Consider the following 7683-nt stretch of genomic DNA (forward strand, 5'->3'; position numbering starts at 1 on the left):
TTTCTGATTTGGGAGAAATGATTCAGAAATTCTCCTTGAGCTTTAATGCAGAGATGGCAATTTCTTGCCTGGCAGAAGCACTACTCCCACCTCCCTGGACCAGTCCTACTCGAAAGCACCAGGGTGTTTTTTTCATACCTCTGTTCCTTGGCACCTGGTTTGACACACCTTGCAGGGAGTACAACTCTTCTTGAAAATAAGACACCTTATAGTCTTAAAAGACAATGATATGTAGAGATTCCACTGTGGGGGGGAAAAGGCATCAGGAAACTGAGTTTGCAGAGTCTTGAGTGGAAGGTGAGGAAGGGGTATGGCGTGGGGTGTACTGCTGGTCACAGCCACATGGGGTATGTGGCCATGCCAGCATTTGGAGCTTGGCAGTGTTTCAGAGCCACTTAGAGCTAATCCAGAATGGTATCCCAAAATAGACAGAAGCCAGCCATGAATTAGTTAAATTCTTCCTCAGCTCATTAATGAGTTGCCCAGTCAAGAATGAAGTCTGTATTCACATATAGGTACAGGTGTTGTCATAGAAATGGTATGAGAATGACAGGGGGATGGGGACCTTGATTTCCTCATTTGTTGCTTTAGCTTAAAATTTTCTGCACAAGAAATGTTGGTGGATCCCCCCATATTGTGTGTGTGGGGGGTGTCTGGCAGCCCACAGATCAGTCACGGGAGTGCAGGTACAGCTGGTTGGAAATGGAGGAAGCAGATTCCTCTGCCTTTGGCTCCTTGATGTTACAGATGTTTTCCCTAATGTCAGCATGGATCAAACCCAGGTTAGTCTACTCCTGCTTGAGAAGCATTGTCCCACTAATTAGAAGTTACCCAAAATAACCAGGTGCTGCAATACCTAGGTAGTGGGAGAGCCTGGGTAATATGCAGAAATATGAGTCAGGGATGATGCTCTCTCCAAACTGCTGTGGTCCTCTTCCCCCAAATGCCTCAGAGGGGAGGTGAGGAGAAGGCTGGGCAGGCTTTCCCAGGACAGTGTGTGTGTGCCCAGTGCCTGGCACCGTGCCCCGGGGCTGTGCTGAGCAGGGCTCCTACATTGCCTGGTACTATTTTCCCTGGCCTACAGAGATCTTTCTTTAACATCTAGCAGGTGTTTTAAGTTGTGACTTTTCTTGCCTGAGCTACCTGAAGTGTGCTGCTGTTTCCACCTGAAACATCTGACATATTTCTGATTCTGAATGTGCTCTCACATCCCTTCAGCTTTCAAGGGTGACATGAGCAGATCAGCAACGTGTGTTTGAATTCAGAGTTCTCCTCTTGGGCTCTCTGTAAGAGGACAAAGGCCCTTGGTGGAGGTGTTATGACTATGGCAATCATCAGCCCTTTCTGGGAGGAGAGGGAGGTTTGATTCCCTGGTGAAGCCAAGAGGCGTCCTGACCCTGCCTTTCGCACCCAGCTGGTGACAGCTGGACTGGGGAGTGAGCTGGGGAGGAGGCAGGGGAGCACAGCTACTGCATCTCAGGCTGGGGCCTCCCTGGGGTGCAGGCTGCACAAATCCACAGCTCAGGGGGCTCCTTTGTCTTCTTCCCAGTTTCTGGGCAGTGCACTTGAGCATTAAAAGAAGGAAGGTGGAGTCAGGAGGAGCCTGGAAGAACAGCTCTTGTTTAGTAAGCATTTGAAGTACTTTCTATACAGAAAAAAATGTTCAGGAAATTGTGTGGATTTATTGTTCCCACTAATTCTTTGGGCCTTTTACTTTTGCTAGTTGAAATAGGCTTACTTTATTAATTATTGTGCTTATAAGAGAGATGCTGATTGTTTCAGTTTATGCTCACAGGGACTGCGTATTCTCATTTATTATATTTAACATAACTGTGTTTTTTAATTTGCTTCATAATAAAGAACAAATAAATATCCAAAGTCAGCTTTCATGGAATGAAGTGGTTTCACATTCTTAAAGCCTTTTTAACAGGAAAAATTATTGCAATGTGGTAACTTCTTTTTAGCATTAAGCTAACCAGAAGTTATGAAATCTTGTGATTTATACCCACCTACTTGTCCCTGCCTTTGAATAATTTATACACATATTAGCCAGGTTTATCTTGGGATAAAGAGGTCTCAGGAAATACTGCCTTTTTAAAAAGGTTTTATCAAACCTAGCAGGGAGGGGCCATCTAAGTACCTCCACTGAGGAAAAAAGGCTGGGAAAAGAAGCTCTGCTTCTACTAGAAATGAAAATATCAGGCAGGTAAACATCTAAGATACCAAAAGCAGTTAATTAACAACAGATAACCCAAAAAGCAGGCTTTGTTGCAGTGCTTGAACTCTTTACTTTTATGTAAATCAGAGGGGGGAAAAACTCTGTCAAGCAGCAGCTGTTTATAAGCTTTAATCCACTAGTAGTAAATAAAATATGAAATAACGGTGGAAACCTAAATATGGGAGATTTTTCCTTGCTTTTCATAATCCTAGCTCTTCTCCAGATTAGCAGTGGGACTTCGAGGTCAAGAACTACTGTAAAACTCACTTCCCACCCTCACTGCCTGGGGTGGGGAGCTGAGTGTTCTGTGGAACCTCTCTGAAGTCACTGCAGCCTTTTTTTGAATTGTCGCAGTCACTTGACTGGAAAATCTCAGTTGGAGTACTCTATGGATAATATGTCTATCAGCCAGCACAGCTAGCTGATGAATTCAGTCAAATCCCAGATGCAATGTGGTCTCACATAAATACTGATGGCTTTCTACATGATCTGTCAGTATGCTGCTGCCTTACTGGGGCACTGAGACTTTTTGGAAGTTGTATGAATGAGAACGAAAATGGAAATTGTTTTGTTGTTGTTCCGAGGTGAGGATTTGTTTCTTTATGGGGTTTGTTTGGGTTTTTTTGCTTGTTTGTTGGTTTGGTTTGGTTTTTTCCTTCCGCCTGAGAAGAAGAGCTTGGAAAATCCATTTCTGAGGTCCTGAGAGGCAAAGATGCCTTTGTTCAGCCTTGCAAGTACTGCCTGTGTTGGGGCTATGGTTGCAAAGACAGACTTTCCACTAGATGGCCCTCCCCATCAAATATTGGAAATGTTTCCATGTAAACATGGCAACAGTTCCTTGGCTTTAAATGTCACTTTGAGCTTTGTCAACAAACTTTCTGTCCATGGTCTGCGGGCCAAACTCAATCCTCCTCCAGTCCTGCAACTTGGCAGCCCTATTTCTGTAACCCAATACCTACATTAAAAAAACTTTTTTTTTCCTACTGTATTTTACTGTCAAGCTGTACTCAGAATATGTATGCCTAAAATCCTGCCTTCTTGTATGTGGGAACTATATAAGTGGCTGTTAAATGTTCTTTTTATCCACATCTATGATGTATTGAGACCTGGGTGTCAAGGTAGCACGGTTGCATGCTCAGAAAAAGCAGTGATATAACAGCCTGCTCACTTGTCATGATGCACCTGTTTTGTTTAGGTTTTTTTACATCTGACAAGGTTTCCTAAGGGGAAAAAAAAATCACAGAACTAAACTTTCAGAGGATGTGAACTGACATTACACTATTAAAATTCAAAGACTTGAATTAATCATCCTCAGATTTGACTTTGGTCAAGGAACATTGAGTGAGGTCCCAGCTGATTATTCTGCCCAGGACAAGCCCATCTGAGGCTCTTTTTGGAGGCTCCTTCCTTGGTGTATGGCAGGGAATACTTCCTGGTGTTTGTTCACTGCTCTTTGTCCAAATTGCACCTTGCTGTGGTTCTTATGTTTTGCTGGTGTTGCCCAGTGTTAAATTGCAGGATGCCTGACAGAAGTCTCATCTTCTTGCACTCAGCTTCTTTCACACAACACTCTTGCCAGAACACAACTCTCGTGCCACTGGTGGTACACAGCCACTCCAGAGCTTCACAAATGAGCCTGCTGGATGTGTAGCAGAAACTGTGTCTAATTCTGCCAATGTGCAGGTGCTTTCAAAGGGAGTTTCACCAAGGAGTTGACCAGGAGTGATACAGGCCCCTGGTGCACAAATGACAACTCGTGGCACCTGCAGGAACCACCAAACATTTTAGGAGAAGGATACAGGCCTGAGAAAGAGACTGAGAACACAGGTAAGGTGGTGTTGAGACTGTATTTTAGGCTGGGGACAGGAAAGGGTTGAGGACTGGAATAAAAGGATGAGGTGGAAGAATTCTGTGTCCTGCCTCAGTGCAGCTGATACAGCCCACTGCAGAGCTGGGTGCTGCTCCTCTCCTCTCACTCACTGCTGCTAATCAGGTTTGGAAATGTCTGTGCTTTAAATAAAAGCAGAAGTCTTCCTTCTCATTTTGTGAAGTGACCTGTGGGCTTTGGGTCCTAAACTGCTGCTCAGGAAAATTTGAAGTAATGAGTTCTGTGATTCTGTGAAAAAAGCAACGATTGGTGCCAGGTGCTAACAACAGATGCTGGTAATAAGTCAATTAAAACAATAAGGTACATTTAGGGGATGTTCATCAAGCAATGCACAGAGGGGTTAAAATGCTGAAAATAATTGATCTTGATCAATAAAAAGAAATATTAGGAAGTGTGCTTCTGTGGGTAGGCAAGAACTAGTACATTGACTGGGAAGGAAGTGCAGCAGGTTAATAAGAATGTGAATGAATATTGCTATGGGCCCTGGTGAGTGCTCTTTGTTTCACTGTGCTGCCTTCAGGGGCCTGGAATCAGCTTTCCTTGCTGAGAAGGGTGGTGTTGCTAAATGGTATTATGATAACATAATGAGAAATCAGAGCAGCTAAGTCTTGACAAGGCATCCAGCTCAAGTTAATTACAACAGAGAAGTCGTACCATGGTTCCAAGGGAAACAGTAAAAGCACAGATGGAGACATGCGATTGCTTACTGAGGATTAGTCTGGGAAGTGCAGAGGTCTTGAAAGGACAAAGGACCAATCTGGACAACCTCAGTGCTGGAACCAGAGGCTGAAAAGAGATGTGGGCGAGTGGACTGCAGATAAGACAATTTTAAGAGTGTGAGTTTGTGAAGGAAAAGGCTAGCTTTTAGGTTAACCCTTGTGTAAACGTGTGATTGGAGTCTGGGAAGGTTGGTGCCTGTACACAGTCATGACTTGTCATAACAAATGTAATTATGCTCATACTGTAACAGAACCAAGCCCAGGCCCAGCCAAAAGTTATCCTGAACCCAAATGTTCCCAGTTTAAGCCAGGCTGGCACACCCTGTTTAATGTTACCAGGAAGATTTGTTCAAAGTTCACCTCAACATGCCCAGTGAGTCCTGGAGGTGCTGGGAACAGTCCTGTAGGGATCTGAAAACAAGAACCTGTCTGCTTAGGCCTGGAGGGGGATAGTTGCATGGGGCATTAGTGGCTTTTCTGTACTACTGACAATAGACATAATCTAATATCCAGTCCCCCCCAAAAAAGATCCTAGTGCAGAAATACAAGTAGATCAGATGGCAGTGTCTCCTGTGCTCTGTTTGGCCCAGGAGCCCAGAACACACTGAATTAGCCATAATCTCTCTGCCACTGCACATCCCCTTCACTTAGGCTTCATTCCTGCACTGCTTTGGAAGCATGGGACATGGGTTTATTGTGTTTGTTGCTGTGTTCACTGGGACAGTGTGGATGTGCAGGAGGCCTGGGCTCAGCAGCTCTTGGGCAGGATGATCCAGAAGAGCCCTTCCATCCACACATCCCTCCAACCTCTCAAAATCTCACCCCCAGGCAAGGAGAACCTCAGGGCAGGTGTGATACTCCCCTGAGAACAGGAAAGGGATTGTCTGGAGGCAGAAGGAAATTCCAGAGAGATGAAAATGGAGAAAAATGTCCAGAGTAAGAGGTGTCCTTAGAGAAATAAATGAGGTGCATGAGGGTAGGAAGAGGTTTCTTCCAACTCTTCATCAGAGTAGGTGCTGCCTGACCTCTGGTTGTCTCTGTCAGGTTAGATGCCTTGTGCCTAAACAAAGAGCTCAGGCTGTTTCTTCCTAAGGCTGCTATATTAACTGAAAACAAAAACAGTAAATTATTTAGTAGTTGAGAGCTGCTTTTGCAGGAGTTAGGGGGCAGCTGGTGTTGGGGTGACCATGGTGACATCGGGAGGAGGTGGTGTGTCCAGGAATAGGGGCTCAGAGCATGGCTCAGGGACTTCAGGGGGCAGGAGGGTTCCAGAGCTGGTGTCTTGGGTCGGGGCAGGGGTTTTGGAACAGGGAGAGCCTCAGGGACTCCTGTGAGAAGGTTCTGGATCTAGTTCCAGCCCTGCCGAGCTGGAGGTGCCTCTGCAAGTAATGTATTCAAGAAAGGAAAACCAAAGTTGGAAAAAGGGCCCATGGCTAAGGAGAGGAGGAGGTGAGAGCAATGCTAGAGAGAGATCCCAAGAAATGAGAAATCAGAGCAGCGAAGTCTTGACGAGGCACCCAGCCTTGGCTGAGCAAGGAGAGGGAAGAGGTGCCCGGGCAGAGATTCCCACAGCAGCCATGGCTCTGTGTGCAGCTCCTCAGGGACTGCCCCTCTGGGAGGCACTCATGTCCCAGGGCTTCCTGAAGGACTCTCCCGGGGGAAGAAGGTGAGGAGTCCTCCCCTGAAGAGGAAAAGGGTCAGAAACCCCGGGGGGGGAGGCGGGGGGGGGGGGGGAAATGAGCCTGAACCCTCTTTGTCCCCTATGCCCTGAGGGGAGGCAGCAGGGAAGGGACCCGGGAGAGGGGGGAGGTGTTAAGATTCGGTTCTGTGTTCTCTTTTTCCTGATAGATTTTTTTTTTCCCAAGTTTAATCTGTCTGGTTTTGCCCAATTACTGTAATTGAGTGCAAATCTCCCTGTCTTGTCTAAGGGGCCTTTGGGTGGATTTTCTCCTCCCTGTCCCTCAGGTAGGGGGTGAGTGAGCAGAGACCTGGCTGCAACAGCAGTTCTGAACTGGTTTAACTCAGAGTTTGTTAAAATGGCTCAGTAAAATGGGTTGCTAATTCATTTCACTTTTCTTCCTGTCCATTCCTGGCAGAGAGAGGTGTGTTCAGAGGGTTAAAAGCTGGCTGGCTGGCCAAGCCCAGAGAGTTGTGGTGAACGGAGTTAAATGGAGTTGGCAGCTGTCACAGGGGCTGTTCCCCAGGGCTCAGGTTTGGGACCTGTCTTGTTTAATATCTTCATCAATGATCTGAATGAGGGGATTGAGGACACCCTCAGGAAGTCTGCAGATGATTTTGAGTTGGTCAGGAGTGTTGATTTACCTGAGGGTAGGACAGCTCTACAGCAGGACCTGGACTGGCTTGATTGATGGGCTAAAGTCACTTGTATGAGGTTCAACAAGGCCAAGTGTCAGGTCCTACACTTCAGGCACAGCAATCCCATGGAATGCCACAGGCTTGGGAAAGAGTGGCTGGAAAGCTGCCAGGCAGAGAAGGTCTGAAAATACGCCTGGCCTCAGTTCTTCATCAAGTACCATTTTACTTTTGTTTACAGGCCTTTTGTCGGCTCTAGGTGCAGCTGAGCACAGTAGCAAAGCAAACAAGAGGACACATTTTCTCTGGCACTCTTCATGCACATCCTTTAATGAGATGGAACTTGGATTGAAGTAGAACAGAACAAGTAATTAAACTAGAAATAAAATTGGCAGTGCTTAGTAAAGATCTTGGCTTGCTGGCTGCCTTCAGCAAGGTACTTCCCTTACCTCGGTCTCTGTCATGAGCTGTAACTATTCCCGTGTGGTGAGTTTAGGGCATAAGTTTGGGGCATATCAGGGCTTCAGAGGTCACCAGGAGAGTGA

This window comes from Calypte anna, chromosome 9 (genome assembly GCF_003957555.1).
Source record: "Calypte anna isolate BGI_N300 chromosome 9, bCalAnn1_v1.p, whole genome shotgun sequence".
Classification (NCBI taxonomy): domain Eukaryota; kingdom Metazoa; phylum Chordata; class Aves; order Apodiformes; family Trochilidae; genus Calypte; species Calypte anna.